This window comes from Rattus norvegicus, chromosome 19 (genome assembly GCF_036323735.1).
Source record: "Rattus norvegicus strain BN/NHsdMcwi chromosome 19, GRCr8, whole genome shotgun sequence".
NCBI classification, from domain to species: Eukaryota; Metazoa; Chordata; class Mammalia; order Rodentia; family Muridae; genus Rattus; species Rattus norvegicus.
This window is the reverse complement of record NC_086037.1, coordinates 54124096-54140591: the sequence shown is the minus strand read 5'-3', so window position 1 is coordinate 54140591 and position 16496 is coordinate 54124096. Positions and strand designations below refer to the sequence as shown.

Here is a 16496-nt window from a genome sequence, read left to right as displayed (position 1 = left end):
TGTAACCCAGGGAGTCTCAGGGGCCAGGCGAGCCATTTCTCCTCTTTTGCTTTCCACAGTACAAGTACATCCATGTAATCACTAGCAATGCAGACACACTGTCGTTTGTTTAACTACATCACTAAAGTCAGTATCCTTTGCCCATGCTCAGTAAAAGATCTGTAACAACAAAATGTGCTTTGCAGCCTCCCGTCAGTCCTGACTGACTAAGCCTACACAGCCAGATGCTGGAGATGTGGGATGTAACAAAAAGGAACATTCCGGAAATAACAACCACAATGATTTCTTGGGAATTCCGAACCGCAACATTAACCTTTGTGTTACATAAGGCAGTTACTTACTTGAAAAGTGGCCTGAAATTTCTGAGACAAACATAACTTCATTTGTAATGGTAGTCTATGCAGGTAAAGACTTGAAATATCACAAGCAGCAAATCGATTCTAACTGGCTTAACACTAAAAGACTTAACGCTCCTGTCCTCGACACTTTGCCATAGTTTGCCAAGTCTGTCCTTATGACAGTCTTCTCGGCTTAGGCTTCAGACGCAGTTCAGCTGACAGAGCTTATGTAGCACACACAAAGCCCTGGGCATGATCCTTAACACTGCATAGAACTGATGGCACGTGCCTCTAATCTGGTCGTCTTTGACTACGTAGGGAGTTCAAGATCAGCATGGGCTATGGTACACTGTGTCTCCAAAAATTGATTTGCAACAGGGGAGGGACATATTATATACATATGTGTATATATGTGTGTGCGTGCGTGTGTGTGCGTGTGTGTGTGTGTGTGTGTGTGTGTGTGTGTGTGTGTTGTGTGATGTGTATTGTCTCTGGCCATTTTTGGGCTCATCTAAGTCTGCCCATTGCAGACAATAGAGTTTATTGATCACAGATAACAAAACATTTACACAGTGCTCAAGAAAACAAACTCCATATACCGAGTGAGAGATATGCTCCTTTAAAGATGAATGTGGTTCTTTTGTGCACTAGAAATTAGGAGACCCAGCCAGGCTGGCCATGGGGAAAGAAGATGTCCAAACGAACTGGAGAAAAGAGAAAATAGCAAGAGAACTTAGAACGATAGCAGCAGGCAGTGAAGGCGGGCTGACAGAACAATAGTGTAAATAGGCAAACATCACTTCTCTGGAAAAATAAACCAAAATGATGCTGGAATGATTAAAAAAGACACACATCTCACAAGTCTAAGGATAAGAAAGATGAGGAGAGATTCAACTTTAAGAGCTAAAAAGCAGGGAACATGTTTGAAGCTTTTAAGCAAACACTTTATTTAAAGGAGGAGAGGAAAACTCAGACAGCTCAATTTTGTACCATAGCATCACATAAGGAATTGACGTTATCAGTGCTGGGCCTTCTGAGAGGGGAGGTACAGCAAAGGCAGATGGCAAACGTTGGGGGACAGTCTAACGTCTTTACAAACCAACCACAGAGTTGAAGGGCTGCCTTCTCCCTTATTCACAGAGATTAAAGAATCACTTTATAAGGCACAAGATTAAGTGGGGCTCTGAACTGAAACATCAGGTCTGCATCTTCATTTTAAAACCAGACAGAGAAAAACTATAGAAAGGGCGAGCGTATCAACTTCAGCCCCCACTGACTGCGGTCAAGCTCATGCATGTAAGGCTTATAAAATCCTGTCCTTGAGAAACCAAATATTATAAGTTATATGCATACTAACATTTGGAGATGCACAATAATCATTTTGAGGCACGTTGGCAGCAACAGATACAGTTTGTGTTCGTATTCAAGATAGCTTTGTTATCTGTTAGTGTCCTACACACTGATATGGAGAGAGAGCAAAGAATTGGGTATTTAATTAAGGTCTCTCTCTTGATACGTTGAAAGCAACTTTTAAAATCCAGATCATTAAGGAAAAGAGAAAGAGCAGAAAATAACCTTGTAAGACATATACTTAGTATTTTTTGATAAATTAGGAAACATCATCACTGTATTCATAAGCAAGATAAAAGGTTATAAAGGAAGAACATGCTAGCAAATGCCTAGTGCTATGTGACTGAAACCCCAGCTCTGATACAGGCAGGAAAAGTGTAAGTTCCAGGTTAGCCTGGGCTAGTTATGAAGACTCTGTCTAAAAATTGAAGAACAAAGTATCCTGTGCATAGGTACTCTTCTTAAAGTTCAAAAACAAAACACCCAGAGGTTGTGGTTCAAGTAAGGGCGCCTAAACATCCTCTGGAATACCCAGGATTGCCACGGTTAGGGCGCATGGTAGGGTGTGTGTGTGTGTGTGTGTGTGTGTGTGTGTGTGTGTGTGAAACCCCCATACTCGTTTCCACAGTGGTTACATAACATGAGAGCTCCTCTTTTTGCATATTCTCATTTGGTGTTTTTTTGTTTTTGTTTTCTCCTTGATGATAGCCATTCAGACTGGAGTGGAAGGGAATCTCATGGAGTTTTAGCATTTCACTGACAGCTAAAACTATTGAACACTTTTTTTTTTGTTTTCAAATATATTGGCCATTTGTATTTTTCCCCTCAGGGAACTGTCTGTTCAGTTTATTTACTTATTGATTGGATGGTTCATTGTTTGATTTTTGGAATTCTTTGTAGATTCTAGATATTAATCCTCAGTTACATATATAGTTGACAAAGATCTCTCCCGTTTCATAGTATTCCTTATATTCTTTGCTGTCTAGAAGCTTGACCCATCAATCAAGTCTTAGGATAACTTCCTGTGGTACTGATTTCCTTTCACGAAGTTCTTGTCTATACCACTATCTTTAACTATTTGGTTCATGTTTTCCTGTTTCAGAGTTACCAGTTTTACAAACAAAGGGGCCTTTTTGGAAGGGGGATTCTGTTTTAATAGATTTTTGTATAGATACAGAATATTCACTCTTTCCAATGGCTCAGTCAACCTTTGTTTAAAGATTGCATTCTGGTCTGGCCTCAGTGAGGGAAGATGCCTAACCCTTGAGAGACTTGAGGCTCCAGGGAGGGGAGGCCTGTTGGGGTCAGGGGGTGGGGGCTTAGGGGGAGGAAGGAAGAGGACTGGGACGAGGAACTGTTGGAGGGTAGACCGGAAGGGGATAATGATTGGACTGTAAGAAAAAAAAAGATTAAAGATAATTTTAAAAATAGAAATAAAAGGGGTTGGGGATTTAGCTCAGTGGTAGAGCGCTTGCCTAGGAAGCGCAAGGCCCTGGGTTCGGTCCCCAGCTCCGAAAAAAAGAACCAAAAAAAAAAAATAGAAATAAAGATAAAAATTACATTCCAGGGCACAGAGTAGGCATTTATGTGGCTTTTCATGAAAAGGCTCTCCAAGTCTTCACAGTATGGTGTGTGTGGAACCCATGCAGAAAAAACTCAGTCTCAAGTAATTAGAGATTTAGAAAGAAAGGTTTGAGATTTGTGGAATGTGTAGAAAAAGATTAGAAAAATTTCAAAATGGAGACAACTAAGTGTCTAAAGGAGCAAGATATGCACACACATTCCCAAGAATGCTCAGCTAGCTCTGACTGGAGAAACTGACAGGAAGCAACATTTGAAGGTTTCTACTCAGGGAAGAGCTGCCTTCAGCCATTTGAGTTGCTCACTAGAATAAAAACGATTTTGATGACAATATCTAAAATATCTAAAATTATATAGATATTAAACAATAATATTTATCCAACATGTTAAAAATATTTGTTGGGATGTGCTAGCAAAATGTTTGGAACTGCTCTACTTCTTCTGTTAGCTTCATATACCTGACGTAGACTAAGCACCTATGTGTGATATGCTGTATGTATACATGTGGATAAATGCTAATGGGCACGTGTGTTGGTTCTGATGTTAGCATACTTCAATTTCACCATGACTATTTTGTTATGAGCTGTTGCTGACGTGATGCTACCTCTTAGATGCTCCAGTAGTACAAAGCCTGACTGAGAAAGAGCACCCTGCTTGGTTTCCTGCCAGACCAGCCTACCAGCCTTAGTTGTTTCTTAGTGCCTGACAGGTAGCCTTGCCACCCTGGCTCTCATCAGGAGATTACCCCGCCCTGTTCACTTTGTAATCCTCCATAGTTAGTTGTTTTACCACGGTTGCTCCGGTAGTGCATTTCCTTCCTCCCGTGTCAAGCTAAAGCTCAGTTGTTCTGTGATGAGGACTGCCTGTGTGAGAACTGTCAGAAGAGACCTCAGCGAGGCTCTGTTTCTGCTCGTGTTTTGTGCTAGTGCCAGAGAACGCTTTCTGTTCGTGTCGAACACAGCATGCCTACCTGTCAGTTAGGGGCACCTGAGCTCCGCTCAGTGGAGGTGTAGCGTGATGCCTCTCCCTTGTTCCAGAGTTGTGAAGCAGGACGGAGCACAAGGTCTGTGTGTTCGCCTCTGTTCTTCTGTGACCTTAGTGTGGTTCCTTTACATCCAGTGGGATTGCAGCTTTAGAAAGCTAACACAAACCTGTGTAAGAGCTGCCTTCACCCTAAAGTAGGAAGCTATTTAACTTGAACTGGTCAATTCTTCCTAATGAGCTCAAGGCAAGCCAACAGATTTCAAAACGAATGAGTCAAGTCAAAGATTTTTTAGATACATCAAAATATCTTCTAAAAATTCGCTTTTGAACACTGGGGTCAGTTGTGATAAGACTGCTCATTTTTAATGTTGTATGGTATTTTGCATTGAAAAATAAAGTTGACTCAGTATTACAGTCTCTACAAGTAATGATTTACATGGATCTCTTTAAAGGTCCTGGAACCTGTGAGCCTCCTTTACCTCATTTGTGATTAGCAGAAACACCTACCTCACAGGGTTGTTGTGAGGATTCCATGAGCTGATGTATGTGGAAAGCTCTTGGTGGATTGTAAAGTGCTGTGCTGTGTTACTGCTGTATCTGAGATGTTTCAAGTTTCCCCTCAGAAATAGTATAATAAACCTCCCAGGCTTTTTTGTTGTATATTAGTATATTAGTTGGTAAAACTTGAATAAAGAGTTTATTAAATATAAAAAAATAGTTGTTGGGGACAAGGGTAAGCAACAGATAGACAAAGAAAGGGAGCACTGAATGGGAAGATAAATAGTAGAAAATACTGAGTCAGAAGAGGTGAGGGAAAAATGATAACAAAAAGGCATAAAGAAAAAGATATCTGAAGTAATAGTTAACTAGTTTATATTTAATTTTATTTTTGGGAAGGAGAAAATTGGCAGAAAGAGCGTGTAAGAAAACAGTGATCAAGAGGAAACTCTGGGGGGGGGGCGGCGCTCACAGGGCGGAGTCAGCACTCACAGGGCGGAGTCAGCACTCACAGGGCGGAGCCAGTGCTCATGTTATTCATGGTTCTCAGGGATAAAAGGCCTCATGACTCCGACCTAGCCCTGGACCCTGCGTGCTACAGTACTGACTTGCCAGGCAAGTTGTGCTAGTACAATAGTGGCACAATGGTTTGAGAGTAACCAACAACTTTCTCATCTGTTTTGAGGTCTGCTGTACAGTAGGGTTTTTAAACTATCAAAATACTTGTTTATATACAGATTTATGCCGCTCTCAATCTAAAAAAACGGCTTTTTTCTTTTCTCTTGTAGTTGTTAGTGGTTGAGGCAGAGGCTCATACTACCCAGAGTTCTGAGGATATGGCATTGCGCGCTATGACTTCCTTCTGAAAGGGGTGGCTGAGATCCAGATACATTGCATTTACATACGAGAACTTCAAAGAACAAAAGCAAATATTATTAAAGGGGGAAGTCAACTTTTCCCTAAATTGTTGAAAAACAAAATTTGAAACCTCCAAAGATTGATGTGCTCAAGATAGCTATGAAGAAAACTACACCTGGGAGTATCTTCAAACAGGCAGAGAGAATAAAATCCCATTAAAAACAGGGGAACAATGGGAATTTATTACCTTTTTTTTTTGTCAGGAATAATGGGGAAAGAATGGATGTGGTATTCTATAACTGTTAAAGGAAGTAAAACTATAACATTTGAACTACATAACCAGCTAAGGAAACATGCAGGCAGTCACCCAGGCAGACGGAATTAGGCTGGGGATTCACATAGGCAGAGTGAAGAAAATTTGAAATGGCAACTACCTCGTCAAGTATAAAGGACTGCTTTCCCCTTTCTTACTGTCTCAGAGTGTGAAAAATTAACAGAAATAAATACAGTAATAGTGAGGTAGAGCTAATGCTTCTAATACAGAGGGAAATTATACATTACAGTGGGTAGATGGTAAATGGAGTCCAGCAAGGCTCCGACTTCTGAAACAAGGGCTTTGCACAGCTATAGTTCACCAACACGCTTTACTATAAATCATACATACAATTCATCAGTTTTAGTATTACTCTTATGAGCACTGCCTATGACACTTAAAGAACGGAGACAGCTGATACAGAAATTGTTCTGAATCCCATGCGGTGTCCAAGTGCCTCGATTCACCTCTCAGCCCAGCCTCAGGTGAGGTCAACTAAGACAGCTTCGATCAAAAATTTCTATTAAAAAACTGGGGATTTAGGATGATAATAATAGTAGCACAAGACAGACCAAAGCATAGACTGGCAAGACTTTCTGTGATAAGGGCAGCACAAGAAAACTAAATCTGACAAATATTCCCACCTAAACTATTGACACGATTTGAACATAATTTGACAGTATACGGTGGGGTTGAACGGATGGAGATTATATTTCCTATAGAAGGCACTTTACCAGATGGCAACTTAGTAATCTAATAGGAGCGATGGCTGCTGCCTTAGAGGTATTTGAATAGAACTGTTTATCAAATGAATTTCTGCTTAGAAACAGAACATACTTTGCACCATAGAACGTCTGAAATACAAGAAATATATAGATCCTAAAAGGAAATCCACAGAATCTTAATTCTATATTACCTAAACATGTGTGAACACAAGCTCACAGAATTAGGCATTAAGCATTATTTTTATGTTCTTGTAAAACAAAGACAGTTAAAACCTAACAAGAGAAGCAGGCACAGCAGTGCACACCTTCAAATCCCAGCACTGGAGACGGGTGGGTCTTCCTGAGTTTAAGGCCTACCTGGTCTGCTAAGGCTATACAGTAAGGCCCTCAGCCAGCAAAACAATGGAACAGATCAAGCAGTCTTTAAACAAAATACTCTAAGGTAAAAGAAAAAAGGCATGAATGGGCATGTTAGAACACTTCATCTGTTGCCTGTGTCCTGGACTGCCCGCTGTCTGACCTTACTTGTCTTTGGGAGTTGGAGGTGAGGGGGTGCAGAATCAACAGCACAGACTCCAGGAGCAGGTGAGAAACATGGCAGCAAGCTCCTCGTAGAGGGCCACGCCATTCCTCCTACATTTATTATATTAAATTATTTCATTTACTGTCATTGCTGTTGGGTTTAATGTTGGATGATGTTTCTTCAGACTGGGTTTCAGACTTAAATGTTTCTAATTTTAAATACTAATACCACTCATAGAAACACCACCCCTTTATGAGCATGCTGTACAAAATGAGTCATTTCTGGCTATATTTAAGTTAAATTTAAACATTAGACAGGGAGGATGGCTCAGTAGGTACTTTCTACAAAACCAGACCACCTGGGTTCAATCCAAAGAGCCCACATGCTAGAAAGAACCCATTCAAAAAGTTGTACTCCATATGTGCAGTGTGTGTGTGTGTGTGTGTGTGTGTGTGTGTGTGAATGCACACATATACAAACATAAATGATTGTAATAAAAATTTAAGTCTGGTGGACTGGCTGTTGCTGCCACTCCTAATGCTCTCCTTATAGTGTCCAAAATAAGCTACCTTTTCTAAAAAAAAAAATGAAAATAAAAGTTTTACTAATGCATAAGAATTGTTTGCCACCACAGTGTAATCAAACATATGCTTTATAACGTCTTTCTTGGAGATACTCCTTGAGTATTTGGTTGCTTATTCATTGATGGATGGGGTATTGCTATGTAGCACAGGTTGGCTTTCAAATTATTATGCTTCTTTGCAAACAGACTTTTGGTGATTTTGTGGGTTCTTTCATTCTTCTACCCTTTCAATCTCCTAACACTAGGTCTGAGAGGAAAAAAGGACGGAAGGGGAGGGGGGCGATGTTATCGTTAGACACCGTCCTTCTAGTTAGGGGTGTTAAGTTCTTGGGGCAAATCTGATCTTTGCTGTCAGGATATCTAGTTTCCTCTTGTGTCTTGGTGTATTGAGTACTTAACAAACCTCAAAAAACAAACAAACAAACAAACAAAACCCCCAAAAACCAACCCAACCCAAAAAACCCCACAACCAACTGAATCCAACCACCAAATGGCCAAACTGCTTCTTCTATTGGGGCTCTAGCATTTGTGTACCCTTTGACGGGTTCCCAGAATTCCAAACGTCACATAGCAGTAGAAAAGATCTGCAGCTGGCAATACCATGGCTCTACTAGAGCATGAGGCATATCATAATCAGCTGCTGTGCACAGTCTGAAGCAGCCTCATTCCCACACTGGGATTAAAACAAAAACATTCTTGGGTTTCCATGTTTTTAAAGAAACCAAAATCCCCACTACTCTTCTTGACTCAGCCCTTGAATGCTGTGAGTCCCGAACCGCATCTGGCTTGAGGGTCTATCTTAAACATGTTTTTATTAGCTATTTGAGAGTGTCTTCGGGTTTTACTGCTGTGAACAGACACCATGACCAAGGCAACTTTAATAAAGGACAACATTTAATTGGGGGATGGCTTACCGTTTCAGAGGTTCAGACCATTACCATCATGGCCGGAAGCAGGGCAGTGTGCAGGCAGACATGGTGCTGGAGGGTCTGAGAGTTCTACATCTTGATCCTAAGGTAACCAGGAGAGACTCTGAAGGCGGCCAGAAGGAGGACCTCATCATTGCACTGGGCGGAGCCTGAGTAGGAGGAGACCACAAAGCCTGCTGGGAACTCTTTCAAAGAAACACATAGGTGAATACACAGGCGGGGCTCTTCAGATCGGGTTGACTATTTCAGATCGAAGGAGGCGCACACATCAATGTCGTGTGCAGTGCCTTTGTTAACCAACGCTATGTTCTGAGTTAATCCATTCTGAATCACCTTGGCTTTTAAGTTTAAAACTGCATCTTTTCTTTTTGTTTGCACTCGTTAGCAAGTATAAGAAAAAAAAAGCAAAGCATTGCTCTTAAGTCACGAGTCAGCGTTTGTTCTAAGAGGGCCCTATAATAATTCACAATATCGTGTTAAACGAGATCAAAGAGACGAGACTGCAAAACCGTTTTAATGCTACCCATCACTTCCGCTTTTGAGACAGGGTGTGGGGGACATCCATGTTGTTCTTGAACTGCTGGTCATCCTGCTGCCATTCCCCACCTGCCAGGGACAGAACACTTCCTAATAGATATATCGTGCACCGCCTCTCTCCAATTTCCACAAGTGTGAAGGCTCACTAGAGCAGCAGCATTACAACCCTGCAAAGCAATCCCAAGTGCCCAGGACCATATCCAATGCATAATGAACACACAGGAAGCATTCGTGGAACAATACTTATCACAAGAGGATGTCTAGAGAGTTTCCAACTTTCCTGGACCCCCGGGTGTGGCCTGGGGTAGGAAGAAACTCGGGTGCGAGTCCCTCTCTTTATTTTAATCCCCTCTACTGCTCACTAGCTGCTGGACATTGGTCAAGTTACTTAAATCCAGCCTGTTTTTATCTCCTTGGTAAAATGTAAAGTGAGTTTTCAGCAGGGGATAACTGTTAATGTAGAATCCATAAGGACTCATTAGATATAGGGCTCATCTTCCCTGTCTTTACAGATGTCACAGAAACATATTTAATCAGGTAAATATAAGCTTTTTGATATTATCATGAGTCCCTCCCCCCACCCCTCATTGTGCTTATTCATGAGCAGGTAAAAGAGGAATTGGGTTTTGAGTAAATGAAAACGTGTAGAGGAAGACGGTCTAAAAATTCCCACTGAAACAACGGAATGAAAATATTGGAAGATGTTTTTATAATAATCGAGCATCGATGCTGAAAGAGCACTATAATAATTGGGCTGAAACATAATTAAAAACAAAGCCTGATTTGCATATGGACGCAGTCGCAATGATGACGCAGCCTGCTGGTCACCTGTGTGGAGGTGGTTGCCTGTCGACGGTCGTTCTGTCCCCCAGTCATTCATGCACGCTGTAACCGTGTGCCCTCTTCATTCTTGCAAGCTCCAGTTGGCTCCTCGGGAACTTTAACCCTCAGGCCAACCCTGAAGGAAGCATTAACCTACTTATTGAACCCTTAGGCAGCGTGCAAGGCCAGGAAGCTGGGTGTTTGGAGAAATGATCTCAGCGTTTTACTGCAATGTCCCATGACCACTGAAGGGGGAGCTTAGAGCTGATTTACCGTACTAAGAAAAGGCAGTGTAAATTTATTTCTTGGCTTAAGTTTTGCTGCCAAATGGAATCCTCAAAAATACTTTGGAAATACAAATAGATTTAAGATCTGTTTCAGGTAAGTTGTATTTATTGTTTGAAGGGAGAATAAAATGCCTGCTTAGTTTTAGGCAAGTAATATATCACCAGTTATTCATGCGCATAAACCAAGGGCAGGTTTACACTATTAAATTCAGCCTTAACCACCATGTCCCAATAACGGAAATAGATACTGGTGAAGAAAATGAATTTTCTTGCTAATATCATAACGATAAAAACTAAGTGCGTTAAGTAAGAAGTTCACACTTTAAAATAAGCAGTGTTGGCCAAGCAAGCAGAGCCACACAGACTTCTCCTTGACCTCACTTGGCCCCTAGCTGCTAGTTCAGCCTGCCGGACTCCTTGAATGGTAACACACAGTAGAAATTAACTTGGCTGGTTCCACTTAGGTGGTTCAGTGGGCTCTTCGCGCTCTCTTTAGAGATGCAGCTGATATCCATCCAGCTGAGAGCTCATTGCTAATGTGTTCTTCAGTATGGCCTGGTCTGTCTTCTAGGTAAGCAGTATCAAAGATCAGTTTGCTCCTTTTATGTCTTCAGTGCTATCTATGCCTCACGCGTGTGTTACAGAGTCACATACAAGGAGAAGATACCTTCGAGAGGAGAACCAGAACCTTCCAGACTGGGCTGGGATCATTCAGTGACCATCAACAGCTTGATCTCTGTGCATGGGACCCAGGAAAGGGTGAGAGAGCCACAGTAAATATGGGGAGGCAGTTTTCATTCAAATCATTCAGATCAGCTTTTCTTTTCTTTTTAACCACCAAAGGAATCAGAACGGAAAACCACACAACCATGCATTTAGTGTGATTTGTGTGTGTGTGTGTGTGTGTGTGTGTGTGTGTGTGTGTGAGAGAGAGAGAGAGAGAGAGAGAGAGAGAGAGAGAGAGAGAGAGAGAATTCAGAATACCCCTTAATTAGCTGGTTTTGGAAAGAAAATGTTAGCACCTTTATAGCTAAAGACGGGTGAATGAACGCAGTTTTGTGTTCCAAAGAAAGAAAAAGCTTAAGACTGGCATTTTGCTTGTCCTGGTTATAACCGACTTTTAAAGGTAATGAACCATTTACAAGTCCTAGGTATATGATTTTAGAGAGATAGTATTCTGCTAATCTTTTTTTCATTAATTAATTAATTTACTTTGCATTCCAATCATAGCCCCTGTCCCTCCCCTCCTCCCAGTTCCACCCTCATATATCCCTCTCCCCTACCCCCCTCCAATTCTCCTCAGAGAAGCCCCCCATAGGTACCAACCTGCCCTGGCATGTTAAGTCTCATCAAAACTAAGCAATCCTCTCCCATCAAGGCCAGACAAAGGGATCCAAAGGCAGGCAACAGAGTCAGACACAACTCCCATTCCAAATATCAGGGGACCCTTATGAAGAGCAAGCTGCACATCTGCTACAAATGTGTAGAGGACCTCGGTCCAGCCCATGCATGCTCTTTGGTTGGTGGTTCAGTCTCTGAGAGCCCCCATGGGGCTCACATTAGTTGGCTCTGCTCTTAGGTGTCCTTGTCCCCTCTGGGTTCCTCAGTCCACCCTGAGCTCTGCCTGATGTTTGGCTGTGGGTCCCTGCATGTTTCCGTCAGATACTGGACGAAGCCTCTCAGACAACAGGTATGTTAAACTCCTGTCTGAAGCATAGCAGAGGATCATTAATGTTGTCAGGTGCTGACTGTCCCATTGGGTGGGTCTCAGGTTGGGCCAGTCATTGGTTGGCTACTCTTGTCAATCTTGAGGCTCCCTCAGAACGCCGAGGCTCTGGATGCCAGGTTTCCCTACCATTCTTAAACACTGTTGGACCACAGGTGCTGAGAACACCAGCCATTTGTTAGAATCTGTAGATTTCTACTTGTACCTAGATTTAAAGTTAAGCATTGAGAATTAGGGTGAACCGAGGAAGATAACGCGCAGAAGAAATTATGTCCTGAGCACTCTGAAGAGGAGAATGAGCACACCAAGGAAAAGCAAACCAAAAGAAAACAGTGGAGGTTAGCAGGCCAGGGGGTGGGGTGTGGGTGCAGCTGATGTGAAGGAAGTCTTGCTAGTCCTAGCACCATGCTTGTGATTGACACAGTGAAAACAGCTTCATGGAGGACGCTCCCGCTATGAAGTGTTCACAGTATGAAATTCCACAAAATGGTTAAAAGGGAGGCACATACATAGGTGTAGTCACAAAAAGATTCCTATAGTCTTATTATTGAGTTAAAAAAAGACAAGAGTGTAAAAGTAATGGATCCTAGCCACGTTGAGCATCTCGCAGGTGTAACTGCGCCTGCGCAGCATCAGTGAGTTGTCATCAACAGTTTCCCCTGGAGATTAGCAGGTAGGTAGAGAGGAGTGGGCCATATATATTCTCTTTAGGACCCATTCTCTTAAGATAATTTGTTCTTTTCTAAGTAAGTAACATTTAACCTGGGAAATCCCAATGGCACAACCCAGAGAAATCTTGGGCCACAGGAAAGCCACTTTATATTAGGGCTTAAAGAATTTGGGTATCATTAACATTCACGGGCTCTCATGACCTGTGAAGGAAGTGGGAGAAACAGCAAAGGAAAACACCTTTCAAAGTAGAGTGATTTCGGAAGCCTAAGAGCTTTAAAATAAAAGGAAGCCCGCAATGCAATTAGCGTCAGTCACCCCATCCCAGCTCCTCCGTTGGTCTTTTTAATGTTTTTTTGCACCCATAAGGAATTTCCTTTCAAGGGATTCAGTTGATGCCATGCCATGTTTTTGTGTTTTAACTATCATTTAACTTTTTTGTGAGTGCATGCATGTGTGTGAACCCACGCTTGTGTGTGCACTTGAGTGCACAGCATACTTGTGAAGGTCAGAAGACACCTTCCAGTGCCACTGCTCCTGTGTGGTCATTCTTTCTTGGAGACCAGACCTCTCACTGATGTAGGGCTTCTCCACACAGGTTAGCCAGCCTGGTGGCTCCTGTAGATCTGTGTCTCTGTCTCCTATCTTGGCATGGCTGGAACTATAAGCACCTGCCGCCATGACTAGATTTTCCACATAGGTCCAGAAACCTGAACTCAGGTTCTCGTGTTTGTGAGGTAAGTGCTCTATTTGACTAAGCCATGTCTTCAGCTCATGTTTTAACCTTTAAGGATTTCTGCTGTTTGCTTTTTTCCATGGTTTGTGTTACTGTTTCTTTGGGCCAGGGTCTCACTGGGTTTGCGAGGCACTCTGAGTGCCCCTGACATTACTACGATCCCCCTGCTTCAGTCTCTCTGTCTCTAAAAGTTTTTATCGTCATCTTTTTTGAACATCTTTATTTCTGGAGTCAGTAACTCATTTTTCTCATTGATTCTTGTTCATTTTGTAGATCTTTCTCTTTCACATGTGATCTGTGTTTGCTCATCTTCACGTAAACTAGGTTGGTTGGGGTTAGGTGGAAGCCACATCTCTTATAGCTTTGTTGTAGTTCTGTTGTTTCTCCAGCCAGGAGCCATCTGAGTAAGTGGAGAAAACATGGCAGCAGACTAAGATTTATGAACAGCCAGCGGCAGAGAAGTTTGTGCTACAGTGTTGGGCACCAGCATGAGCAGCCATGAGCACCTTCATACGCATCTTCTATTAGATTTAAGAAGCAGTTTTGGTTTCCGTGCGGGAACGAGCCCTTACTTGAGCCATGTGTAAAGGGGTTGGGGACTGCTCTAGTCGCAATGTCTGCCTTAACCTCCCGATCCATATGTCCCAGTCTTTCTTTGTTTGCCGTGACCTTCACAGTTCCGAAGAACACTGGAAAGTTATTATTTTGTACACACAGTGTCTCCTAGTATAGTTTGAGATTTTTTTTCCCATGGTGGGAAGATTATGCATTTTGCCAAGTGATGTTGAGCTCAGGATGACAGGTGAGAATGTGAACTATCTTGACATCTCTCATATCCCAGCAGCAGAACACAGAGTTAAATCATTTACCCAGGTTTACATGCTAAAGCTACTATTTTTTTTCTCTGTAATTAACCTACATCTTACCGGAGATATTTAAAAAATACTTTGAAACTATAAATATATCACCCCTCCCTTTTCCTCTCTCAAAACCCTCCCACACAACCCCCTTCTCTCTTTCAAATTCATGGTCTCTTGCTTTGTCACTAGATACCTGTATGTATGTATGTATGTATGTATGTATGTATGTATGTATGTATGTATCCCTAAATACATAACTACAACTAGTAGTTCAGCCCACATAATGTTACTTGTATGTATTTGTTTTCAGGGCTGATCATTTGGTATTGGATCACCAGGTTTTCCAGGGAAAGGCTAGTTGCTTGTAGCTCTCTGCCTCAGGTTGCGACCTCATGAGACTTCCCTGTCCATGTTAGCGTTTCTATTGGTATCATCTTTGTTCAGGCACCCACGGTGAGGAGCCTTTGTGGATGTAGCTTTGGCGTTTCTCTGACTCTTACGATCTTTCCACCCACCCTTCCACTAGGATCCCCAAGCCTCTGAGGCAGGAAACCATGTGGCAGATGCACCGGTTAGGACTGAGCTCTACAACTGCATTTTGATGGCTTCTGGTTTTATGGAATGGTCTTTGTCTGTGGCAAAGATAAATTTCCTTGGTGAGCACTATACTAGCCTGTGGCTAGAAGGACAAACATCTAAAATGTAGTTAGCAATAGTGCTGGTTTAGTAAAGTTGGCAATGGTAGGGTTTTCTCCACGATCCATGATTTCACAAGCCCCAGGTAGTTGGCTAGGTTTCTGGGACCAGACATGACCTTTCTCGTTGCTCAGCGCCTCTTAAGTTCAATTACAGAGCTGTTGGTTAATGCCAAGGCATGTGTGCTACTGCTGAATCCTTAGGATTTTCATGTCATGGCTGTCACTGTTGTGGCTCACAGATGTGACAGCTGGGCAGGGCTGTTGGTTGCTTTCCTCCTTTGGGTACCTCCTGGTACCATGAAAACTATTGCTCAGGGTGGAGGCTTTCAGGCTAGATTTAGCTTGAGAGACCGAGCCTTGTGTCTAAAGTGCATGCATGGTGTGTAGAGCAATAGGGACTTACTTGCCACCTCTGGTGGGCAACAAAAAGGGAACGTTAATGGCTGACAATATTTTGGGAGCCTCTTGGGCATCCCTGACAAACAACTCAAGAAAGAGCTTCTCATGCCTGGCATTGGAATTTTTTGTTCGATGGTTTATGGGTCTTGAGAGGAGCTTTGTCAGCTCAGATGTTAACATTTCAGTTAAAGTATATATACACTGGCTTATGCATACCATAGGTAGGTAGTTTTTTTTTTTAAACTTTTTTGTCTTTCTTTCCTTCTTTCTTCCTTCCTTCCTTTCTTTCTTTCTTTCTTTCTTTCTTTCTTTCTTTCTTTCCTTTTTTTTTCTGGAGCTGAGGACCAAACCCAGGGCCTTGAGCTTGCTAGGCAAGCGCTCTACCACTGAGCTAAATCCCCAACCCTAAGTAGGTAGTTTTAAGTAGGTAGCTAATAGTCTGATTCCTTACAACGTTTTCAGACATCTGTACTGTTATTTAACCCTCTCACTTTCTTCTTCTCTACATCCCCAATTAGGTAGCTTTCTTCTTCCCCATTTCCAAAGAAAGGTACCTTGAGGTGGTATAAAAGAATTTACTAAATTTAGGATTAATTTATGGTTACCAACTGCGGTTACTCTTCTGATGTTTACCAAGCGATTTTCTAATCTTTTATTATCTTTCAACATTTGCTCATTAGAATTTTACTGTGAAGAGGTGCCTTTTTGCTTGCATCTACCTATTTAAGTTTTCATGTCAGCGAAGATTGACAGGTACTCATTTGATTCTACAGTTTTATTTGATTATACTTTATTCCCATGAGATGTAAAAATACTTTTTTATAGTTGATTTCTAATATGATTATGTGTTGCTGAAAAAAAATGCAAGTAGAACAATTATTACCTTTTGGTTATCTGAGATTTTCTTTTCAACAACATATGTGGTTAACTTTTTATAAAAAAGTTTGAATGCATGTTATGATGAACGCTTTTTTACTTAAGGCTTTTCCATTATGAATTATAAAGCCTCTATGAAAACATGAATCAATAAAGCAGGCAGACAACTGTGTTGCGATCATCCACATGCAAAAATATCTTTCT

At 41.8% G+C, this 16496-nt stretch overlaps 1 long non-coding RNA gene across 1 annotated transcript in view; it reads right to left on the bottom strand.

Moving 5' to 3' along the window:
- The window catches only part of LOC134483641 (uncharacterized), a 37390-nt gene that overhangs the window by 13734 nt on the left and 7160 nt on the right, over positions 1 to 16496 (bottom strand). Inside the window, exon 3 of the long non-coding RNA XR_010060474.1 lies at positions 8668 to 8831. This is a non-coding gene — a long non-coding RNA (uncharacterized LOC134483641). The remainder of the gene's footprint in view (positions 1 to 8667; positions 8832 to 16496) is intronic.